Below are 22,938 nucleotides of genomic sequence, written 5' to 3'. Positions count from 1 at the left end.
CTGTTGATGGTGGCGGAGAAGGCAGTCAAGCGGCCTGCGGGCAGAGGTGCTGTGTAGGGAGCGACTTAGTCTTGGGGCATGCAGTCACACGGTGTGCAGGCAGAGGTGCTGTGTGTGGGGACTGACTTAGTCTTGGGGCGGGCAGTAGCCCTCCGGGATCCATGCCTCATTCATTTTGATATAAGTGAGGTACTGAACACTTTTGTGACTTAGGCGACTTCTCTTCTCAGTGACAATGCCTCCAGCTGCACTGAAGGTCCTTTCTGATAGCACGCTTGAGGCAGGGCAAGACAGAAGTTGGATGGCAAATTGGGACAGCTCTGGCCACAGGTCAAGCCTGCGCACCCAGTAGTCCAAGGGTTCATCGCTGCCCACAATGTCTACATCCACACTTAAGGCCAGGTAGTCGGCCAGGTAGTCGGCTACCTGCCGGTCCAGGCGTTGGTGGAGGGTGAATCCGTAAGTGCTAAGGCGAGGCGTTGGACTAAAGAATGTCCACATGTCCGACATCACCATGAGATCACTGGAGCGTCCTGTCCTTGCCTGCGTGGACATGGGAGAAAGATTACTGGCAGTGGTACCTTTATTGCGTTGTACTATGACATCACCCTTAAACACATTGTAAAGCATAGTTGCCAGCTTGTTCTGCAAGTGCTGCATCCTTTCTGCCTTCTAGTGAGTTGGTAACATGTCCGCCACTTTGTGCCTATATCGAGGGTCTAGTAGCGTGGCCACCCAGTACAGCTCACTCCTCTTGATTTTTTTTATACGGGGGTCCCTCAACAGGCTGGACAGCATGAAAGATGCCATCTGCACAAAGTTGAATCCAGACGTACTATCCATCTCCTCTTGCTCTTCCTCAGTGACGTCAGGTAAGTCCTCCTCCTCCCCCCAGCCACGAACAATACCACGGGAACGTTGAGCAGCACAAGCCCCCTGCGACGCCTGCTGCGGTTGTTCTTCTGCCGCCGCCTCCTCCTCCTCCAAAGAAACACCTTCCTCATCATCCGAGTCTGACTCCTCTTCCCCACACAACACTTCCTCCTCCTCCCCCCTCTGTGCTGCCGCAGGTGTTGAGGAAACATCTGGTTCTGATGCGAATTGATCCCACAACACTTCCTCCTGTAACTGTTTTTGTTCACGCTCCTCCACAGCTTGATCCACCATTCTACGCACAGCACGCTCCAGGAAGTAAGCGTACGGGATCAAGTCACTGATGGTGCCTTCACTGCGACTCACCAGGTTGGTCACCTCCTCAAACGGCCGCATGAGCCTGCATGCATTTCGCATGTGTGTCCAGTTGTTGGGCCAGAACATCCCCACCTCCCCAGATTGTGTCCTTATACTGAAATTGTAGAGGTACTGGATGATGGCTTTCTCCTGTTCTAGCAGGCGAGAGAACATAAGGAGGGTCGAATTCCAGCGAGTCGGGCTATCGCAAATGAGGCGTCTCACCGGCAACTTGTTTCTCCGCTGAATCTCGGCAAAGTGTGCCATGGCAATGTAAGACTGCCTGAAATGCCCACACAACTTCCTGGCCTGCTTCAGGATGTCCTCTAAGCCTGGGTACTTTGACACACATCTTTGAATGACTAGATTCAGCACATGTGCCATGCACGGTACATGTGTCAGCTTTCCCAAATTCAAAGCGGAAATGAGATTACTGCCGTTGTCACACACCACGTTGCCGATCTCCAGCTGGTGCGGGGTCAGTAGGTATATGCAGTGATGGGTATTACAATGTGCACCTGTCACACACAGACAGGTACCGGACAGGCACAGTGACACTGTGTGCCCTCACGTAGGTGGGTGGGTGCACTGAAGTGAACAACAGGTAGGTAGGTATATGCAGTGATGGGTAATGTGCACCTGTCACACACACAGGTAGTCACTGAATGTGCTGGGCCTGGCAGTGGCACAAACAGTAGGAATTACCAAGGCTGTCTATGCAACACAAGTGTCAGTGGAACACACACAAAAAAATAGATCACAAGAACAAGATCTTAAAATAGCTGTTGTGGGGTGCTTTTTTAGCAATACGAATCAGCAAGGAGCAAGCTAAGAAGTCTACAAGAGCCTAACTAAGCTTTCCCTATGAGAGTCTGCAGCAGCTATCCCTTCACGAATTACTGCAGGCACACAAGTGAGTCCAATGCCTGACACTGCCTGCCTTTTATAAGGGGGGGTGGGGCTCCAGGAGGGAGTGTAGGCTAATTGGCTACAATGTGCCTGCTGACTGTGATGTAGAGGGTCAAAGTTGACCCTCATGATGCACTATGGGGGCAAACTGAACTTCCGGAAAAGTTCACGGTTCTCCGCGATCACGAACCCCGGAAGTTCGCCGTGAACCGTTCGGGCCATCTCTAATTAAAATACCGGTAACTGTGATCTAATAGGTGCACCTATTAAAGCTCCTGGGTTAACCCTGTAACCAGCACTATAAATACGATAATTTTAATTGATTTTAGATGTTGTGTAATTAGCTGTTTTTGATACGTAATACATTAAAGATTTACATTGAATGTTGCCTGGGGTCCCTATATGATTTATGTAAAAAGTTATTTCTATTGTTACGTGGTCTTTGAGTTAAAAATGATTACCTTTATTATTGTAGGCACAGTTTATACTGACCTGAGGAAGCCGGAGAGTACCTGTGAAATGCATTGTCCAATTTTATGTGCTCAGTAAAAATCGTTTCCAGTGTGCCACTAACGGAGAGGTAATGCCTTGCCTCTCTTATCCTTATATATTGGTTTAAATATAATATAACTCAGTCAGAAACTTACACTTTCGTGCCTCCACCTGAATGTTTTAACTGCTTCATGGGTTGGGGTATTTACCTATTTACTAATGGATATTTACCTATATACAAAGGCTTGATGACTGTACTTTGACCATCCATAACCATTAACCTCCTGAGCGGTCTGGACGAGCTCAGCTCGTCCATCACCGCCGGAGGCTGCCGCTCAGGCCCTGCTGGGCCGATTTTTATCAAATAAAGTGCAGCACACGCAGCCGGCACTTTGCCAGCCGCGTGTGCTGCCTGATCGCCGCCGCTCTGCGGCGATTCGCCGCGAGCAGCGGCGAAAGAGGGCCCCCCTAGCCGCCTGAGCCCTGCGCAGCCGGAACAAAAAGTTCCGGCCAGCGCTAAGGGCTGGATCGGAGGCGGCTGACGTCGGCTGACGTCGATGACGTCACTCCGCTCGTCGCTATGGCGACGATATAAGCAAAACAAGGAAGGCCGCTCATTGCGGCCTTCCTTGTTTATTCTGGGCGCCGGAGGCGATCGGAAGATCGCCTCCGGAGCGCCCTCTAGTGGGCTTTCATGCAGCCAACTTTCAGTTGGCTGCATGAAATAGTTTTTTTTTTATTTAAAAAAAACCCTCCCGCAGCCACCCTGGCGATTTAATCAGAACGCCAGGGTGGTTAACAAGCACTCACTACGCATTTTGGTGCAAGTCTATTACAGCAGCTCAGTAGCTGTACTAAATAAGATGGTTGAAAACTTCCATTGACAAATGTGTGTGCTTCAGCCAATCCATTTGCACATTTGAATGATTAAATTGGCGTGCACAGGGTGATGCTGGAATGATGGTCATACATTTGACAACCGCCTGGAAACCACACGTTTCTCACCAGCAGCAAACCTGCCCGCCTGAACTCGCTCTTGCTATGATATCAACACAATCCCCTAAAATAAAATTACAAAAAAAGGTTTAGACTCCTTTAAATTAAACAGAATTAAAAAAAAACCACAGCTGAACTTTGGGCACATTAAGAACTGCAGATCCCCTTGGAAATAGTTTTACTGGCAGTAATATAACAAATTTCTTGGCAAGTAACTTTTTTATTGACAAGCTAATGTATTATACCAGCAGCAGAACATTCAGGAGGAGGAGGCAGATAATGGGTTTCCAAGCAGTTCCGATGTAGTTTCAATTGAAATTCCAGATTTGTTTTTGAAAGCAAGACTGCTATGTACATTGCAGGGTTTTTGTAAACTTGTTTTCAGATAATTATCAGTTTCTGTTCTCTAGATATTTAAACCATTACACAGAGTTCAAATGAGAGATCCTAAATGGGAAAGTTTGTGGGCTATAATCAAATGACCAGCTCCTATGATGTAATGTCTAGGCACATGCCCAGCTACAACTTCAGTGCAGCAGTGCAGTCAGTAGCACCTGCAGAGATGCACTAGTCCCCCAAAGAGTGGATCTATAAAGACATCTGTGTAAGGTCTGGCAGATCCCTCGCCTTCCTTCAGCCTCTATACCACAATCTAATTCCACACTCTTCACCTAAACAACAAGCCCCCCGCGTGAGCAGGAGTCTGCAAGTTGTGCCTAGCCCACTATGGTTACTCAGCAGGACTTCAGCGAGCAAGGTATACAGACTGAGGCCAGGAAGACTGGAGTACTATCAGAACCCTCTACACATGATAAATTAGAGTGACCAGACGTCCCGGATTCGGGGTCCGCTGTCCCAGGCAGCATGAGGTCCCGGGAAACGTCCCGATTTCAGCAGCAGGACGTCCCGGCCTCGGGACTCTGGCCACTCTCTCCTCATGAACTGGCAGCGGCGTCTATAGACGCCGTGCCAGTTCATTGCCTGCAGCCCTGCTCCAGCCTCCTCTTCCGGTGTCTGTTCCGACACCGGCAGGCGAGCAGGGCTACGGCAAGATGGCTGCCGAAGCCCTGTACTGGAGACTATTTGTGTCTCCAGTACAGGGCTTCGGGCGCCATCTTTCCGTAGCCCTGTCAGCGCGGGAGATATGCAGGGGGAAGGTGGTCCCGGGAGGAGCGCGCCAGGGGCCGGAGACTTCTACCAGGTGAGTAAATGCTTTTTTTCCAGGTGAACTTTGCGTTTCTTGTCTGGTGAAATGTTTGCCCACATTGCGTTTCTTTTCTGGTGAAATGTTTGCCCGCATTGCGTTTCTTTTCTGGTGAAATGTTTGCCCACAATGCGTTTCTTTTCTAGTGAAATGTTTGCCCGCATTGCGTTTCTTTTCTGATAAAATGTTTGCCCGCATTGCGTTTCTTTTCTGGTGAAATGTTTGCCCGCATTGCGTTTCTTTTCTGGTGAAATGTTTGCCCGCATTGCGTTTCTTTTCTGGTGAAATGTTTGCCCGCATTGCATTTCTTTTCTGGTGAAATGTTTGCCCACATTGCGTTTCTTTTCTGGTGAAATGTTTGTCCACATTGCGTTTCTTTTCTGGTGAAATGTTTGCCCGCATTGCGTTTATTTTCTGGTGAAATGTTTGCCCGCATTGCGTTTATTTTGTACTGATATGTTTGCCCGCATTGCGTTTATTGTCTGGTGAAATGTTTGCCCGCATTGCGTTTATTGTCTGGTGAAATGTTTGCCCGCATTGCGTTTATTTTCTGGTGAAATGTTTGCCCGCATTGCGTTTATTTTGTACTGACATGTTGCCCGCATTGCGTTTATTTTGTACTGACATGTTGCCCGCATTGCGTTTATTTTGTACTGACATGTTGCCCGCATTGCGTTTATTTTATACTGACATGTTTGCCCGCATTGCATTTATTTTATACTGACATGTTGCCCGCATTGCGGTTATTTTGTGCTGACATGTTGCCTATTGCGTTTATTTACTGGTGTCCGGGGTAACTGTTACTGCATTTATTATTTAATGGTCATAGATGGCTATGTTTGCTGCTTTGTGGTTACGGTATACTATTAGCATCACACAGTTTCTGCACACCCATGATGCAAAGTCTCGTTTGTCCACATCATGGCGTAAACACTGCTTTCTTATGCCTCGCTGTTACATTACGTTAGCTCCGCCCATACAATGTCATGGCCACGCCCATTTTCCGCCGCGGCGCCCCCTCCCCCCAGTCTTCGTCGCTGCGCGCTCCTCAGTCCTCCCCACTTTTCGCCCCCCCGTCCCACGCCCCCCTCCCCGTCCCAGGTTGGACCCACAAAAATCTGGTCACTTTAGATAAATGTAACTGGATGAGATCAGGAAATAGTGCAGAACGCGCTTGTGGAGGAGACAACACAGATCACAGCAGGAGTAGAAGGCTAAAGACAGGGAGGAAAGTTGCTCAGAGTGACCGCAAGTCTGAGCTTCTGGTGTCTGCCACAAAGAATAAGACAAGGACAGAGAGATAGGAATGTATGCCAATCGGATTACTACCGCAGCAATGGCAAACATTCACACAGGCACCAACAAGACAGAACAGGTAGGAGCGTAACTAAAAGCAACTGCTGCTATAGTTACGTCCACAGGAACAGGATTAGCAGGAGCGCTAGCCAATCACTACCGCAGTGATGGCTGCGTCCAGACTGGCTGGACTAGAAGAAACTTTGCAGTTTGCCCACGCAGGAACCGCAACAGTCCACAATGAAGCAAATACAATTGAGACACAGGACCCAGCCAACAGCTATTGCGTTCATCTCTGCGAAGAGATAACGAATCCTTCTGAATCCTGTTCTGTTACCGTTTGTGGATTGCGTTCATCTCTGCGAAGAGATAGCGAATCCTTCTGAGTCCTGTTCCCTGTGTTACTCCATTCTTAGTCAGCGTTCCTGCTTATGTCATATATCGGTTCATTGCCGATATATACATATGTTAGTCAGACGTTACAAATAGTTTCATTGATAGCTGTAATTGTAATACGCTAGGAATACATATTTGTTGTATATTTGTCTGTGTTACGTTCATCTATCTTGATCCTGCTATTTCCTGACTATTCTGTCCTGTCTTTGTGAGGCACGCCATCGCCGCAACGCATTGGCTGCCTCATTCCAGTCTGTGTTATTGTGGACGCTTGCTGTCACTAAGTAGTGGCTAGTTAAGCAAGCGTTCATTCTGTTTACCTGTCCTGATCTCCTCAGTTCTGGTTTATGCGCTCAGCGCAACTTTGCGCTGAGACGTTATAACGAAAGCATTGTTTGTGGCTGTCAGATCTGCACCGGCTCTGTGCGCCACAATCTCCTATTGGAGTCAGTCCTCCCCTCCACTATACTAGGGATAGCCTGTTTCCTTGTGCTAGTGTGTGTACCTCCTCCACGTCAGCTCATGCGTTGCATGCTGACTGTGGAGAATACACCACCAAGCCTCACATTATGAAAACCCCATTACCAATCCCCATTGTGGGGGGGATTCCCAGAAAGTATGACACTGTTAATTATGGTTCCTGTTCCTTTAAGAAATTTGAAGAACTTAACTCTGAAACAGAAAATGAGTTTTTCTCTGAATGTGCCAGGTTCCTGGCCAATCCCGATCTCCAAGCGACTCCTGTTTCAACCTGGGCACTCCAACTAAGTTATATTTTGTTTAAAGGGGAATTATTCCAGTGGGCATTTGATGTTCTCAATCATTCCGATTTGAAAGAGAGACCGCTGGAATTTCTAGCGTTTGTGATCCATAACTGGTTGCGCATAGATCCATTGCCTTTTCCTCTTAATGAACTCCTGGCAGCAGGCCAATCAGCTTCTCCTTCAATTGCTTGCAAAAATGTTCAGCAAGCAGAAAGTGTTACTGATAATTTTCCTGCAGCCTTGAATAAATCACCAAAAACAGCAGGGTCTAAGGCAAAACGCAAACGTTCTAAGAAACGTGTCCGATCTGCAGAGTCGTTATCCTTAGCGACTGAGACCTATAATGAGATTCTGCCATTAACAGATAATGAAATGCAATTGTCTTTCAGGGGAGTTAAATGGACTTATGAAACTACTAATGAACTTTCCTCCCTGGCTAGGGAAAATAAAGATTTTTGTTTAAAAGAATTATCTGAGTATGATTATGAGGAGATATTACAGAGTATTGAACAAATCAACTTATTTGTGAAGCAAGGAAAGTTTGCATACACTACAGTTCAGCACTTGCTACAGGTATTGGAGATTCTAATGCTGGGAATACACGGTTCGTTTTTGCCTTCGTTTAAACCTTCGATTCGTTCGGTAAACGAATCGAGTGTTGAAAACGTATGTGAAAATAGTCATAATCTCATTATAGTTTCGATTAATAGACCCCAAAAACGAACGACTAGTGATCGAACATGTTTGATATTATCTCTCTTTATCCATCTAATCGAGCCATTGGTAGGCTTGATGGCTGTTCAGATCGATTATATATTTGTTTATGCTAGTCCGTCCCTGTAAAAAGGGATTTTCGTTTCGTTTCTTTGCAGCCTTCGATCATTGGAAAAACGAAACTATCAGAATCGACAAAAAAAACTAAACCGTGGGTGGTGATATTAACCGTATGACCGATTATTTCGGGATCGAAAAGGACAAAAGGCACAATCGAAACGAAGGTTTAAACGAAGGCAAAAACGAACCGTGTATTCCCAGCATTAGGAATAAGGAATCTGCCAATCACCTGCTAATTAACCCAATATATACAATACAATACAATAACATTTCTATAGCGCTTTTCTCCCATAGGACTCAAAGCGCTTTATATGTCCCTGCTACAATCATATCTGCAAACCATGATCTGCCTGTTAAGTATGCTTGGAATCCTCCATTTGAGAAAGGAGAGATGGAAGCTCTGGTCAATGAATGGAAGAATGATTCAAGTTCATTTTGTCAATTTTACAGTGCAAAAAGTGAATTAGTATTGAATGCATGCATTAAGTCTGCCTATAACCTAATAAAAACTGGTGTGTGTGGGTATGACTTTGTGGCTCCATTGATTGATGTGTGGGAACTGATTTTGGATGATTTTTATGTGACTCCGAATTCGCAAATTTGGCGTTCTGACCCGCCTGCTTCAGCACCTTTCGCTGATTCAGCAGGTGATTCGGAGCTCTTTTTGTGTGAAATTGAAGTTCCTGCAATTCCACCCTGTACCATGGATAACTCAGTGTTACTTACCAGTAAAACAGAAGCCACTGATACATTCTTAACCTTGCCCTGCGCAAATTTCTCAGCAGAGAATCCAGAGGTCCTGCTGACTTCCGAGTCCAGCCTAGCCAGTACTCATGACTCTTTGTTCAGTGAAACAGACACCAGAAAAATCTTGCCTGCCTCTGCAAACACTTCTGCAGAAATTACCTGTGTTAATAAAGTTCAACTCCTGTCTGATCCAGCAGATGCCAATAGATGCACTACATCAGTTTCCGAGTCCCAGCAATCCTGTCTAGAAACCTCAGAACCCCAGCATCTGAATTTTCCAATTTTACAAATGAATGGTGATTCAGATGCGCAAACATTGTGTCTTGATCTTCCTGTTTCTACACCTCGCTCTAGTTTCGTGAATAGCTCAGAGCATCTGCTATGTGAACCTGAAATCGCAGAATTATTACCTTGTTCAGAAAATGTTCCAGTAAATTTGCCCTGTACCATGAATTGTGCAGTAGATCTCTCCAATGAAACTCAGGTCACAGAATCATTATGCTGTCCAGCAGGTGCTTCCATGGTTTTGCCCTGCAATATGGACTGTTCAGTGATCCTGTCCAGTGAAGCTGTGGTCGCAGAGTCTTATGCTTCACCCAGTACTTTGGATACTTCAAACCCTCTAGCAGAGGAGTCTGAGGCACTGCTTACCTCAGTTGGTGTTGCAGTAATATTCACTTGTCTAGCAGCTGTTTTGGAATTACAGTCTGCCCTAATAAAACTTGATGAATTTCTGCCCAGCAAAGCAGAAGCCATTGAAATATTGTCCTCGTCAGCAAGTGTGTTAGATACCTTGCCCTGTACACAGTCTGATTTAACCAATGTTGTTGAGTCCCTCTCCAGTGTTGTAACAGCCGAGGAACTCTAGCTCTGTCCTCTGAATGTTTCAGAAGTCTTGCCCTGTAACATGGATAATTCTGATTCTCTGGTCAAAATAATAGAAATCTCAGAATTTCAGTCCGGTCTGATGAGTGTTCCTGAAACCCAGCCCTGTATCCTGAAAGATTCTGGTTCTCTGGCCGCTGTGGCAGAGGTTCCAGAGTCCCCTTCCTGTCCAGGGAATTCCTCAGTTTTGCCTAGTCCAGTGGGGGCTGCTGCAATACTGACTTGTTCTGCAGCACCTCATGAGCTCCAATCCAGTGTATTAGATGAGTCTCTGTCCAGTCCAGAGGTAGTTGTGGAGTTCCTATCTGGTTCAGTGCATACATCAGAAGATTTGTCCTGTCTTGTTAGTGCCCCTGAATCTGATTTGTTACTGACTTTGCTGGAATCAGCGACATCTAAGTCTGATCCTGCATTCTCGTGTAAAAGTCCAGTAGTTGCGAAGTCTAGTCATGATGATTTTTTTTTGGCCAGTCCTGGTTTTGGTCCTGTCTTGGCTGACCCTGAGGCTCACAGTTCCTTGACATGCCCAGAGGTTTCTCTTGTGCCAGTGTGCCCAGATGTTCTTTGTGTGCCAGAATGCCCAAGTGTGTCTAAGGTGTTAGCGTGCTCTGATGCTTCCTTAGTGGGAACATGTTCTGATGTTGCCAGTCTGCCTGCATGCCCAGAGATGGTTCTGGTCCCTGAAAGCCCTGATCTTGATGTTTGTCCTTGTGGCCCTGACTCGGGAATTGCCCTAGGTTCCATAGGGGTTCTTGATAGTTCTCCATGTGAGCCTAAGGGGCGTTCTGACCTATGGGGATCTCTTTGGAGCTTCAAGGTGTTCTGGGAGGTCTCTGAGAAAACTTGTCCTGGTGCCTTGGACTGGTTCAACAGTGGGTTTTGTGTTGGTAAAGACAGTCCCGGTGGGCATTGCAAAGGCTTTGGCGTTTTTGAACGGTTCCTGGAAGGCGGTGGGTATCGCTCAGGGAGTTTCGGAGGGCTTTCTTCTGGAAATCATGGTTCTGATGGGTGTCACACTGGGGCTTGTAGTACTGATGGGCATGGTTCTGTAGGTTCTGGTTCTGATGGGTCCAGTCTTGTGGGGACTGATTCTGGAATTCGGTCTTGCCGGGCTGTCCCGGTCATCATGAATTATCAGTCAGACTGTTTTGTTGGGAATTTCAGTTTTGAAAAGCGTCTGGAATCCGCTTTTAAGGGCGGGGGTACTGTAATGATCGCTGCTGCAGCAGGCATTGCTGGAAGTAGTAGTGCTGCAGCTCAGGTAGTTCTGATCTCTTTTCATGCAAGCTGCATAGCTTTGTCGGCCTTTCCCTGCTGTCAGCTTGTGACTGATTATCATTCACCTGTGTGGGAATCTGCATGTCTGCTCCCATTGGATGACCTCAGTATAAAGATCTGCTTCCTGCAGGGTTTCCTTGGGTTTTCATAGCTTCAGTTTAAGCCTGTCTTGCTGTCGCTTCAGCCCCCGATCGTGTTTCTTGTTCTAAAAGATACTTTGCTGGTTTTGCATCATATATTGGTTCATTGCCCATATATATGCATACCAGCACGTTTATTATTTTCCTTGTATTCGTGTTACGTTGATACATCAGTGTCGCTGATGTATACGTACACGAACTGTTTATATCCTGTGTGCAGTTAGTCAGCTTTCCAGCACGTTTTGGTAGTTTGCGCGTATCGTGAGCACCCGTGCTGAGCTAGTATCCTGCTCCTGGTCCTGTTCGTGGATTGCGTTCATCTCTGCGAGGAGATAACGAATCCTTCTGAATCCTGTCCTGTTACCGTTTGTGGATTGCGTTCATCTCTGCGAAGAGATAACGAATCCTTCTGAATCCTGTTCTGTTACTGTTTGTGGATTGCGTTCATCTCTGCGAAGAGATAGCGAATCCTTCTGAGTCCTGTTCCCTGTATTACTCCAGTCCTAGTCAGCGTTCCTGCTTATGTCATATATCGGTTCATTGCCGATATATACATATGTTAGTCAGACGTTACAAATAGTTTCATTGATAGCTGTAATTGTAATACGCTAGGAATACATACTTATTGTATATTTGTCTGTGTTACGTTCATCTATCTTGATCCTGCTATTTCCTGACTATCCTGTCCTGTCTTTGTGAGGCACGCCATCGCCGCAACGCATTGGCTGCCTCATTCCAGTCTGTGTTATTGTGGACGCTTGCTGTCACTAAGTAGTGGCTAGTTAAGCAAGCGTTCATTCTGTTTACCTGTCCTGATCTCCTCAGTTCTGGTTTATGCGCTCAGCGCTACTTTGCGCTGAGACATTATCGCAAAAGTATTGTTTGTGGCTGTCAGATCTGCACCGGCTCTGTGCGCCACAATCTCCTATTGGAGTCAGTCCTCCCCTCCACTATACTAGGGATAGCCTGTTTCCTTGTGCTAGTGTGTGTACCTCCTCCACGTCAGCTCATGCGTTGCATGCTGACTGTGGAGAATACACCACCAAGCCTCACACTCTGGTTGTACTAGGCATGTGTAATCTTTTAAGAGTAGTCTCTTGAAGAGACTCCGTAACAAAAATTGCATCCTGTTTTTTATCATCCTACATGTTCCAAAAGCTATTCTAATGTGTTCTGGCTAACTGCAGCACTTTCTACTATGACAGTCTCTGTAATAAATCAATGTATCTTTCCCCTGTCAGACTTGTCGGCCTGTGTCTGGAAGGCTGCCAAGTTCTTCAGTGTTGTGGTTCTGCTATGAACTCACCCTTTCTGGCCCCTCTATGCACACTGCCTGTGTGTTATTTAGATGAGAGAAGAGAGAAGCTGCTCTAATCAGCTGGATAAATCGTCCTCTGAGCTGGCTGGGCTTTCACATACTGAGGAATTACAAACAAGGGCAAAGCTGTTTGCAGGAAAAAAAGAGCAGCCTGAAACTTCAGTGCATGGGGGAAAGAAACACACAAATTATCTCTTGAGATTCAAAAGGAATGCTGTATACAGCCTGCTTATGTATGGATGTATTTTCTATGTGTGGACATACTGTACATCAACCTACTTCCTGTTTTGGTGGCCATTTTGTTTGTTTACAAACAAACTTTTTAAAACTGTTTTTAACCACTTTTAATGCGGCAAGGAGCGGCGAAATTGTGACAGAGGGTAATAGGAGATGTCCCCTAACGCACTGGTATGTTTACTTTTGAGCGATTTTAACAATAAAGATTCTCTTTAAAGAGAATCTGTATTGTAAAATTCTTACAATAAAAAGCATACCATTCTATTCATTATTTTCTCCTGGGCCCCTCTGTGCTGTTTCTGCCACTCCCTGCTGCAATCCTGGCTTGTAATTGCCATTTTTATGTTATTAGTATTTACAAACAAAAGACATAGCAAGTGATAGGCTGAGAGTAGCTCAGTGTGTGAGTCATACAGAGTGTGCAGGGGGCCTGGAGAGGGTGTGTATAGCTTGTATCCAATCACAAGCAGCACAGCACATTCCAGCCTGACTGCCTGAGCCCTACAGAACCGACAGAGGAGAGAAGATTAGATCATATAACTGAGATAACACAGCCACTGTGCAACTAGGAGAGGCTGCAGTAAGACAGAGCACATTAGAACAGGTATAGGAACTTATAGAATAGAAGAAATGAGGCTCAAAAATGTGTTACAGAGTCTCTTTAAGAAAGGATGGTTTGTAAATTTAGCTTTACAAAGCTGAATCCCACTGGATTCTGGCTTGGGAACTTTGTACTAGAGTGTGCCCACTGTGGCTGTAGCAGTGTGTTCCATCTTAGCTATGTTCTACTTATTTTGTGGAGAGTTTTGACATCACTTTTGAGGTGGGTTAGGGTTAAGTCCCCATTTATGCGATACATGATCAATCGAATTTCTTTTGTGATAGGCTCTCTGTAATCACAGCAGTGCACGGAGCTCAGCTTTTATTAGACACTGGCTATCGAAAACTACACGCTGAGAAGAGTCTCTGAACAGGATGTAGATTTCAACCAGATGATAAAGGCACAGATCCTTAGGGCCCTTTCCCACTATGCCGATTAGCAGGCGATTCCCGCTAAATGCCGAAGCGCTAGCGCTTTTAAAGCGCTATTCTAACTCTATGGTACTGGTCTCACTGCCGCGATTGGCGCCGATCGTGGGCAATTAGCGCCAATCACAAAATGTTACCTGCAGCATTCTGTCGCGATTCTGGAGCAATCGCGGTACAGTGCTTAATAAAGCGCTGATCGCGATCGCTCTGAATAGTGGAAGTGTACAGTGATTTTTCCGCGTTAATCGCGGTAACATCACTTCCCAAAATGGCTTTGCACTTGCTTGGGCCCTTACAACCCTCCCTTCTGATGAAGATTGCTGTCTGCTCTCCACCTAGACAGCATGAGTCATCAAAAGGGAGGGGGTTAGGAGTGATCATGTGGATGCCAGGAAAATCCGTTGATTTGAACTACAGGATTTCAGTATGGCTGTACAAGACAGAAGAAAGATTGAGAGTAAGAAAAAGCATCTGTGTGGTTATATTAAACACTTCTGGTTCATGATAAAACAGTGGATTCATATGCACAATTCAACTACAGGGTCTATTCAATCTGCCCATCTTAATACTGTGTAGAATGGAAATGTTGGTATATTCCTGCAGAATATAGCTCAACGTATGTAATCAGTTCTCTACACTTGTATCATAAACATTCTCCAGAGTGCTATTGAATATTTTGTGGTATGCCAGGATAGTTGGGGTAAGGAAGTTTCTTTGAAGGTGTATCTAGGTCTGTGAAAGCCAAGTGAAGACGAGCATACCATTCACCCTACCTCTCAAGCCCGCTGTCTGGGTGTCACCCTGGACTCCGCACTCTCCTTCACTCCCCACATCCAAAACCTCACAAAGTCCTGCAACTTCCACCTTCGTAACATCTGTAACATTCGCCCTTTCCTGACCTCTGCCACCACCAAACTCCTCATCCATGCCCTCATAATTTCCCGCCTTGACTACTGCAATGCCCTGCTGTCTGGTCACCCTATGACCCGAACAGTCCCACTGCAGTCCATCATGAATGTAGCAGCCAGAATTATCCACTGCTCCCATCGCTCCACCATGGCGGATCCCCTCCTTGAATCCCTCCACTGGCTTCCTTTCCAGTCCAGAATCAGATTCAAGATACTGTGTCTGACCTACAAATCTGTCCACAAAACCTGTCCAACCTACATTTCCGATCTTACTCAGAGGTACACACCTAGCCGCTCACTCCGCTCTTCCAATGAACTTCACCTAACCGCCCCCCGCATCACCCAGTCCCATGCACGCCTCCAGGACTTCTCAAGAGCTGCTCCAACACTATGGAACTCCCTACCTTCACCCATTAGGGCAGCCCCCTCCTTCAACATCTTCAAGAAAGCCCTCAAAACTCACCTTTTCACTCTGACTTACTACCCCTCACAAGTGCTCTAAACCCACAGCTGAACTCTGGTCTCCTACCTCTCGTGTCCCTACCTCTCCCTTTAGATTGTAAGCCTTTGGGCAGGGTCCTCCTCCTTTTGTGTCCAACCTGATCATGCACCTCCATTACTGTGAACCCATGCTAGGCATCTGAGTGAACCTAACTTGCCTAATCTCCATGCTCCATCCAGTGACTGACTAAGCATTACCTTGTACTTATACTGTGCTGCAGGATCTGGTCTTTCTTGTATTCAGGTATTGTCATTTTGCTGTATGTCACCCCTAAATATTGTATGCATCCCTATTTATTGTCCAGCGCTGCGTAATATGTTGGCGCTTTATAAATACAACAAATAAATAAATAATAAATATCCTCTTAGGATTAGGCGGCACTGATGATATAAATTTCTCTGATAAGAAATGTAACTTACTCTAAACTTTATTCCCATCAATTAAATTGATATAACTGTATATACTCAACTATAAGTCTATAAATGTAAGTGACTCACAACATAAAAGTATGGGGGTCGACATACTCGAGTCGGACCTAAATTTCAGACTCATAATCTTTGTAGAATGAGCCATAGCAGTCAGCATGCTTAACAATCCCCTTCCCACCTTTTTGCTTGGAAAAGCACTACTTTGTATAGCTTGTATAGTATCCATAGGCTGTGACACGCTGACACTTTTACCAACCATTGGCTTCAAAACTGAGCACACTGAGTAATGTATGTACTATTAGTGACATTCTCATTTGCACCAGTTTACCTGATGGTAAGTGACACTTTCTTGATAAAATGAAATACCAAGACAGCAAGAAAAGGTTAGGAGAAATATACTGGGCTTCAGCGCTTACTAAGGATGGAGTTGGATAATGGCTGCACTTAAGGGCCAGAAGGGGTTAAGGGCTATAATACTTTATGCAGTTATGCAGTACATTTATTAACCCCTACTGGTCCCCAAGTGCAGCCATTAACTTTGCTGGGTAGACTTGTACTTGAGTCGATAAAAAATTCCAGCTTAAGAGGGTCAAAAATTGGAGTCGACATATACACGAAGTCAACTTATATTCGAGGATATAAGAGGTTTTTTCTTATTTTCACATGTCCAAATAAAGAAAAACTACTGATGATAGAAAGGACCAGTATGGTCTGAATGATAAAATTACATCTTTTGACTTCGATTTTTTGTGATATGCATGGTGAGAGGTGTGTCTTAAAGCGTCATTCTTTCTTATCTCAAAAACTCGGGAGGTATGGTATGACATACATAGAAAAACTCTAAACTCTTTATTACCCATATAGTCCCACCTGATTGTGTCCCAAAGTAATGTCTTCTGCGTAAAAGTTGAAATTCTCTACCGCTCCAGTGTCCCAGACCTGGCAGCAGCCACTTGTCCCACGCTGGATCCTGTCAGGTCCAGTGACCTTCTAGGACAAGATCCCCGCACTTTGATTGGCCCAGTAGGCTGCCCGTCACCTGACAAGTAGCCTATTGGGCCAAAGTGCGAGGATCTTGTCCTACAAAATGAATCAACCCCCAAGTCAGCTAGCTAATTCTACAAGCTGTTAGTCGGTATTTCTCCTGTCTGGCTCTTGGGGAAATTGCTGATGTTGCTTAAACCCAAGAAAAGCCGAAGAAATGTCTGACACATCCGATGCCCGGCCGATCAACTGTATACACATCACCATGGCAACAGGGACGTGAGCCCTCTGCTGCGCATGCGCACTGTCCCAGTTTGAAACATATTGTATGGCTCACGGAATTACATTTTAAAATATGTGTCGTTCGTGGCTCTCTCAGCCAAAAAGATTCCTGACCCCTGAGATAAACTGTGCTGCTGCAGCTGAATGAGGCGCGCAATCGCGCTCTCCCGCCGCCTGATGTGATCCCCCGATCAATGAATGGGAATATACTTCCCATTCATCAATCTAAGTCCCCCCTGAGAGAAACCGACCGCCTCTTGTCAGAGGCCGCGGTCTTTCTGCTTAAAAAAAAGTTCTCCGTCCTCATTCTAGTTCCTGGAAGTGTGATCGTTCACTTCCAGAACTTTTTGACTGTGGCCATCTTGTGGCCAAATAGTAAAACATGCATATTTTTTTTATAATTAAATACATTATTTTACATTTAAAATTAGCTGTTTGCCTCCCTCACCAAAAATTACCCAAATAAAATTTTTAAGTAAAAAAATAAAAACAATTATAATTTAAAAAAAACAACATAAATAGTTACTAAATAGTTACCTAAGGGTCTGAACTTTTTAAATATGCATGTCAAGAGAGTATGTTATTAATTTTTAAATTATAGGCTTGTAAATAGTGATGGACGCAAATTAAAAAAATGCATCTTTATTTCCAAATAAAATATCGGTGCCATAAATTGTGATAGGGACATAATTTAAACGGTGTAATATCCGGGAAAAATGGGCAAATAAAATACATGGGTTTTAATTACGGTAGCATGTATTAATTTCAAACTATGATGGCGGTAGTAGTTTGGCAATTTACCAAAATACTATGCTTCTATTCACAAAAACCTGTTTGGTAACAGCAAAGCAGTGTGGAGTGTGTCTGTGTTGTTACAAGCTGTTCCGTGAACCGAGGGCAAAACAATAGTAAGAGGCATCCCCACATCTCTTTAGAATGTACGTTTGTTAAACTTCCTCTGCTCGCTCTGAATCTGTCCATTAGTCTTTCTTGACATTTTATTTTATTGCCACAGCTTAGGCGAACTTCCAGGAGACATTACACATGCCATGCTTAGGTGATTTCCCCACTAGCTACTCTGCATCTTCAAACAGGAACCTAAAAGGTTAAACCTCTAAAAGGAGGCAGGGGAAAACACTTTTGTTCTTTTCTCTCTGCTCGCTACCTTGGGAGTAGAAAAGTTGGACCCTCCCAAGAAGCCTTCACAACCTATCAAATGTCAGATCAGCGTGACTTGCAGGACACAGGGGTTGTTTCTATTGGCTTCTGCTCCTATCAGTCATAGCTTATCCCTCCAGGCTTGTCTGAGTCACAGCTCCTCCGCACTGTTTCCGACAGAGGAGAGCTGCTGGTAATTATCAGGTAAGTAATGGCCCATACTCATGAGCTACAAATGTAGCTAGTCGCTAGCACACGGGAGCGTGTGCGCGACAGATCGGCGACAGCTCGTTGCCGGGTCCCTCCGCATACACACTGCGGAAGAGGGATTAGTGGTGCGACGGAAGCTGTCGCCGACGTTCCTCCCCGCCGGAAACTCCGTGCACTGCCTATTGGTTGCTGTCGCTAGTCCGCATACACACACGGACTAGCGACAGTTGTGGCGAAGTTGCGGCGGAAACTGTCGGCAGGCGAGTGACCGCGCCAATCGCCTGGCGACAGCAGCGATGAGCGACGGTTCGGGGTTGCGGCGACAATTGTAGCCCGTGAGTATGGGGCTTAAGGTTACTTGGCTTTACCATGTGCAGTAATCTTGATGAATTGACATTTGCTGATATGTGTTGAGGTAATTACTGCACAAGTCGGTAATTTACCTCACTACTTGATAATTTCAGCTTTCCATGCTGTAACAACCTTGATGAATTGACACTTTCCTAAATGCTTTCGAAAAATCAGCTGTTTTCAGCATTACCAAATGCGGTAATGCTTTATGAATTGAGGCCATTATATGTATGACAGGGGAGCGCCGATTCCCAGGCACCCACAAACCAGACGCTAAAGCAGGATGTCCTGCCACTCAGCATGTTGTCCAGCAATTAAATGTATTGGGAAGAGCCAAGGAGTGACATGGCTTAAAGAGAGTCTGAAGCCTGTAGCGTGGATCCGAGGGGTTGGCCGTAGAGCTGCGCAGCCACACTAGCGGCAATGCGGACTGCTCAGCCGCGGTCAGCTCCGGCGGCTATATTAGGAGCGGCATGAGAGCCCGACCCGGCCTGTGGGGTCGCGATCGGTACGGGGGATGGGCGATTTCAGGAAGGGGATCCGGCGGGACTGCACGAAGGGCGTGGACGGCGTCCTCCGTGCATTTAAACATCTTGCAGGTACTTGACTTTTTTTAGCCATGATGGCCTCGTAAGTCCTTTAACATGTGACCACACTGAACGTGGTAACGTCACAAGCCAGAACCTTTGCACGGATAGTGCTGAGCCAGGGAATAACAAACTGCTGGAGTGGGAAGAGAGCGGGCACCACGGAGCCCATTGCCACTTTGTCTGTAATCAGCCAGCACACTGTGATTGTTTATATAAGACAATATTACAGAAAGTTTTACGCTATCTGGAGCAGATGCTTAGGTGATCAACGCAATTTGTACGATCAAATTGTACAGAAAACTGTGCAGTGTGCGGGGAAAATCGATGTAAAACTATTCTATGGTCGACTGGAACAGAACATTTAATACGATTGAATCAGAAGAGAGAAAATGCCCTAGTTGACCTGTTTATGGGAACAATTGATAATTACCTTCCGATTACATTCATCATAAAAACTGCATTGAAAGATTGCATCTGAAGAAAAAATTGAACAGTCAATGGGCACCTTTAAAGGATTATATGGACATCTGCAAGTTGTTTTTCAACAATCCCTTAGGTGACAGTTTTAAGCCAACATCTGTAAACATGCATTGCTAGCCTGCAGGCTAGCGACATATTCTCTTGCTATGGAGGAGGACTGACAGAGTGGTGCACGACGGAGCAGGCAGGGAGAGGAAAAGAACTATGCTCTCACCGGCACATCAAAGGTTGGGGGTCACTGTACACATGCTAGGTTCGAATGCGTCCACATATCCAATTTTCATTGGCCAATCATTAGCAAATGTTACTACTTCCATTTAGTATAAAAGCCTACCTATGCAATTAATTTAAAGTATTCAAAATCTGTTGGCCCACATGCTACATGGAGGTGGTAAAACTAACCAAAGTTAAATGTGTTTACTCACCCGTAGGGCTTCTTCACACCTACAGAATTTTCACGTTTTTTTTAAGCGCCAACGATTTTTGAGCGTTTTTGCTCAATGGAAGGTATAGGGAAATCGCAAAGTGCTTGAAAAAGTGCTTTGTATAGCGATCTCCCCAGCGCTTTTAAGAATAAATATACATTGGCCTCAATTTACTAAGATCATGCTGGAGATAAATAGGCAAGAGAAAAACTTACCTCCACACAGTGGCCTCAATTCACTAAGCTTAATGCCTGTCTTTAATAACGTTTCTAGAGTGGTCACCATGGTGATGAGGCATGTCCTATTTAGGAAACATTTTACCTCAGGCAAACCTAAAGTTAACTCTTCAATCCTTAAAATAACTCCAGAGTTAAAGACAGGCTGTTTATTAACTGTGTGTGAAAAGAACTACAGAGGAGGTAAATTAACTACAGAGGAGGTAACTTAAGGAATGAAGAGATAAAATAACTCTCTTAGGGCTGGAACCCACAGGAGCGCTTTTGGCAGCGTTTTGGCAGCACTGCGATACGCTAGCAGTTTGCCAAAACGCTGGGCTAATGTTAATGGATGGGACAACTTCCACAGGAGCGTTTGCGTTTCCCAGAAACGCAAACGCAGGACCTGCAGCATTTTGGGAGCGTTAGCGCTTCAATGTAAAGTATTGAAACGCTAGCAGAAACGCTCAGCAAAACCTAAACTGAGCGGTTTTGCTAGCGTTGTGCGGTTCAGCACACTAACAAAATTAAAAATAATTCACAGGACCAATCAGGATAAAAACGCAAAAAGCAAAACGCTACGCACCCGCTGGGCAAAAAAATACAATGTAGCAAAACACGACCAAAAACGCGCATGAATCCGCTTGCAAACCGCTCAGACAAAACGCTAGCGGTTGCGTTTTGCGTTTGCTGATTTCAGTGGGTTCCAGGCCTTACTGTGTGGAGTTAAGTTTTCTCTTGCCTTATTATCTCCAGAATGATCTTAATGAATTGAGGCCAGTGAGAGTTATCTTATCTCTTAACTCCTCTGTAGTTAATGTACCTCCTCTGTAGTTAACTTACCTCCTCTGTAGTTATGTAGAATTCTGGAGTTATTTTAAGGATTGAAGAGTTAACTTAAAGACAGAAGAGTTAACATTAGGTTTGCCTGAGGTTAAATGTTTCTTGACTACCATCACCATGGTAACAACTCTAGAAACGTTGTTAAGGACAGGAGATAAGCTTAGTGAATTGAGGCCATTGTATTTATTCTTTTCTGGGTCAAAGAGTTCACTTCCTGACTTGCATCAGGGAGTTAAAAAACAAACCAGCAAAAGCGTGTAGAAAATCACTTTATCAAAAATCAATGCGCGCAGTGGAGCCCCCCGGGAGAGGCAAAAAAATTGCCCACAAAAACGCAAATCACTGCTGTCAGCGATTTCAATTTTAGATGTGAACAAAGCCTGAAAGTGGCCTTAGTATCACATACTGTAAGTGGTGAATAAGGGCTGTGGAGTCGGTACAAAAATCATCCGATTCCTCAATTTATGAAACCCCAGACTCCGTGCACCAAATCAGATTCTTGCATGCGCTACCTACCCTATTTATTGTCCAGCGCTGCTTAATATGTTGGCGCTATATAAATACAATGCTACCTAGTAATAGGCAAGTGTCCCTGTGTCAGTGATTTTCCGCTACTGCGCATGTCCTGCACTGACAGCCGTTGGGCCAGAACAGAGCGGGTGGGCAGGTGCTCCAACGAAACATCCTACGCGTCGATTCTGCCTACATTCACTTCTGCGCTGCGCAATACTTTCCACGCCCACTTTGCGCAGTTACGTTTTAGCAATCTTCCTCATCGTTTTACCCTACGGGGGTGTGGACTAAGCAGTAGCTAGCCTGTGTACCGTGCGGTGGCTGGAGGGAGTGGCAGATGTGGGGACTGAGCAGTAGCCTGTGTCCTTCACTTTAGAATATTGAGATTAAACTCTTTTGTTAGTTTGAAATAGAAGATAATTTCATTTTCTGAAAACTACTATATTATCATTTTTTCATACATAAACAATATTAGTTTATCATTTTTAGCATTTGATGTACATTGAAAAGCTTAATTAATCTATTGTAGGTTAAATCGATATGTATATCTCGATGGTAATTTCCATCATTTTTAGTTTAGTGTAGGTCATTTCGACAATGTAGGATAAAACGTTGGGAGCACCGGCCGAGTAGACATGTGCGGGGTGCGGGAGAGCGCGCACGGTGGCGACAGACCTAGAGCCTGTTTTCAAACAGGCTTAGGTCACTAATAAATAATTATAGCCTTCACAAAATAATTAAACGACTTACTATTCTGGAGTGCCAAAACCTGTGCCAGAGGGCAGAGGCCATAACATTTTTGCCTACACATGTACTGTATTACTCTAGTTTGGCAAGTAAGGGTAACTTATTTGCTAAAAATACCAGTAGATTAGCTCATACTGACATCATGTGACCCTCTGATCAATGCAATTTCACTGACTCTACTTGCAGAAATTCCCCATTATGACAAGTCCAAACAAATCCCCTAAACTCCAGGCCGCCCCCACAGCCAGCAGGTCGAGACCTGTCTGTCCCAGCTAGAGAACGAAAGAAGCGATCTCCTGAGCCACAACACGCATCGCAGAAACCTGTCAATGCCTGTCACGTGACTGGCGGCAGCGGCGCCACCACCCCTTCTCCATTCCCCCACCCGCCTCATCGCTAGTGTTGTCCGGATCATGAACGATTCGGATCTTTGATCCGAATCTATTTTATGAGTCAATCATCCGAATCATCAAAATGAACGATTCGGATCGCAAAAGGGGCGGGGCCAGGAGCGACACGCCCCCTCTCAGCGGGCAGCGGGGTCCTG

This window comes from Hyperolius riggenbachi, chromosome 12 (genome assembly GCF_040937935.1).
Source record: "Hyperolius riggenbachi isolate aHypRig1 chromosome 12, aHypRig1.pri, whole genome shotgun sequence".
In the NCBI taxonomy this organism is placed as follows: Eukaryota; Metazoa; Chordata; class Amphibia; order Anura; family Hyperoliidae; genus Hyperolius; species Hyperolius riggenbachi.
The sequence above is the reverse complement of the archived record's forward strand: the minus strand, read 5'-3'. Positions refer to the sequence as shown.